At 31.9% G+C, this 3,092-nt stretch overlaps 1 long non-coding RNA gene across 1 annotated transcript; it reads left to right on the top strand.

Annotated features, from left to right (window-relative positions):
- Positions 1-964: 964 nt before the first annotated feature.
- LOC148941483 (uncharacterized) lies at positions 965-1,508 on the top strand. Its single transcript, XR_016143282.1, has 2 exons — positions 965-1,409; positions 1,458-1,508. It is a non-coding gene; the product is annotated as an uncharacterized LOC148941483 (long non-coding RNA).
- The last annotated feature ends 1,584 nt before the right edge of the window (positions 1,509-3,092 follow it).

Raw genomic sequence — 3,092 nt, 5'->3', positions numbered from 1 at the left:
GGTTTTTCTGGATTTGGAATTGTTATGCTTCAGGGATATTTTGTTTTGTAATAATTACCCAATTAAGTTCATTGAAAAAATAATCGAAAATAAACGTGTTAAACATGATAGTAGGGTTATTGGGGTTTCTCAGTCTTTAGATTTAAATGTATCAGAAAGTTTCATTTCATTGCCTTATGTACCTGGTTTGGGTGAGAAACTTTCACGGATTTTGCGTTATTGATACATGTTTCCAATCTTGTAGGCCAATGGGTGGTTTCTTTAATTCTGGTAAGGATTTAACCCGGGGTAATTTAGTAAGTGGGGTGTATAAAATTCCTTGTTCTTGTTGGAAGTTCTATATTGGTAGGACTCACCAACCATTTGTTGAAAGGTTTATTGAAAACCGAAATTCAATAGAAAAAAAACTCTACAATTAAGCAAACCTCCGGAAACTTTCGTTTCAGGTTTAGCAGAACATATTTGGTTTCAACCAGATCACTTTGTAAAATTTGATGAGGCCTTAGCTATTTCAAATGATAAGGGGTAGACACAATGGGCGACAGAAGCCATTGAAATTAAAAAACATATGTTTGCTAACCTTTCGATAAATAGGGATACAGGTAGTTTAAATATTGACCCAATTTATGATAATCTTCTAAAGAGTGAATCAACAGTCAATAAGGGAATTAAGATTATAAATAATCACCAGGGGTTTGTTTTATCTGCTAGACCAAAACGAATTGCTTCAATAATAGCCAATATATATATATATATATATATATATATATATATATATATATATATATATATATATATATATATATATATATATATATATATATATATATATATATATATATATATATATATATATATATATATATATATATATATATATATATATATATATATATATAAAATTTAAGAAGGGATTAATGATATATTTTCTTAATTTTCATCCTTGATCTCTTTAGGGGAATAAAGTGTCCTCCGAAGAAGGATCCTCCGACCAAGATCATCTACGTTGAAAAATTCATCATGATTACTCAAATAAAAGGCGAGAACAACAAGCAATGCCGAGGTCACTCAGCCGAAACGCCACCCCGGGATTAATATATGTGTTATAATTTTTATTCAACATTAAGTTGAACTTCAGAATCAACATGATTTAACAAAATCTCCAGTGATTACGCCATTTCAAACACCATTTTATTGTGCTAGCTATTCTCCAGAAATGCTGTATATGCTATATAATATGCAGTTGGCTGCACCGGGCCTGGATCTTCGGACAGGTAGCCATAAACCAGAATCGCCGAGTTGAGGCTCTGAAGGTGTTTGTCATAGTGATATTAGCGGTGATATTAAGCAGTGATATTAAGGTGACTGTCATAGTGATATTATCGGTGATATTAAGCAGTGATATTAAGGTGACTGTCATAGTGATATTATCGGTGATATTAAGCAGTGATATTAAGGTAACTGTCATAGTGATATTATATTTTTTCGTAATGTCTTTCTATCTGCTTTATCAATTTTCTTGGAGGTTTTTTTTTCAGGATTTTTTTTTTGAAGGGGGTTTTACTTAAAAAAATTTGCGGGGGGGGGGTACACAAAATCAAATCTAAAAACGCATACAAAATTTGTTTATGTCCATTTTTTATGTTTTTACGAGTCAGACAAACATTTCGGGAGGGGGAGGGGGATTCAAAGCCCTTAGCTCCCCCTGGATACAGCCTTGACAAGGATATTTAACAAATCGGTCAAATGTTGACTTAAAATTATAACACATATATTAATCCCGGGGTGGCGTTTCGGCTGAGTGACCTCGGCATTGCTTGTTGTTCTCGCCTTTTATTTGAGTAATCATGATGAATTTTTCAACGTAGATGATCTTGGTCGGAGGATCCTTCTTCGGAGGACACTTTATTCCCCTAAAGAGATCAAGGATGAAAATTAAGAAAATATATCATTAATCCCTTCTTGCCTATTTGTTTGAAGTAGTCCAATCCTCAAAATTGGTAAGTTGCAAGGTGAGCCCCATAGAATCGTCAAAGGACCTTTCTAACCCCTAGAAAATCATAACTCCTTGGGAAAATTGAAACACTGCCCCTCCTCCTCAATCAAAATTTCGTGTACTAACCGTCTCTGAATTGTTGTCATTATAATCATTTTTATAGTTTAAATTTTATTTCTTCATCTTTGTTCAGGTATGGACAAACTCAAGAAAGGAAATAAGGTGAAAAAAACTACGTTAATAACTAACTTATCTTCTTTTCGGTGTTGCTTGGATATCTGGAAGGTTTTGCATTTTATCAACTTCATGTTGCCTTTTCATTGTCTGTTTGCAATTTTTTTTATAAATCTTTGTTTTATTTGTTTTATCTTTGTTTATCTTTGTTTTATTAAATCATTATATCAGTATTTTCTTGCTACATAGTTCGAAATAGCAGGAATTTAGAATTACGTATTGAAAAATGTGTCTAATCGATCATTTGCTATGACTCCCCCCCCCCCCCCCAAAGAAAAACAAAATTAATGATGGAGGCTGATTCTAGACATTAAAGACTACTATTTATGGCCAATTGGAGCTGTTGAATCGAGTCGTAAAAACACCAAATTTTTTTCGAGACGATGACTTGTAAACAAACGGTTTTTTATTGCCACTGGCGTCATTAACTTTCAAAATGGTTTCAATATATATATATATATATATATATATATATATATATATATATATATATATATATATATATATAAAAGAAAAAAAGAAAACTTGAAATGAACCAATTAGATTATGTAAGTTGTGAAAATTAATGCAAATATTCTGAAATTGGAAAAGAAAAAACTGAGAAACGTAGAAGCGAAACTTTGAAGCGAAATTCCATTTTATCTTCTTTTTTTTTACTTTTTCAGTGTATGATTTGTTTTGCTAGTCATTCTACATTTGATCTGTATTTTCTCCTGTTATATATATTTTCTTGTTCATTTTACTTTGGTTCGGTTTTCTAGGAAGTAACTTAACCCCTCCAATCCATTTCGACTTTTAAAAAGGGCACTAGCCACTCCAATTCCCAATCAAATGAGCCTTTTTCGAAGTTTCTACGACAACG

Source organism: Artemia sp. Qi Xiang Cuo, chromosome 18, assembly GCF_049724085.1.
Source record: "Artemia sp. Qi Xiang Cuo chromosome 18, ASM4972408v1, whole genome shotgun sequence".
Lineage (NCBI taxonomy): Eukaryota > Metazoa > Arthropoda > Branchiopoda > Anostraca > Artemiidae > Artemia > Artemia sp. Qi Xiang Cuo.
This window is presented reverse-complemented; position numbering and strand designations above follow the sequence as displayed.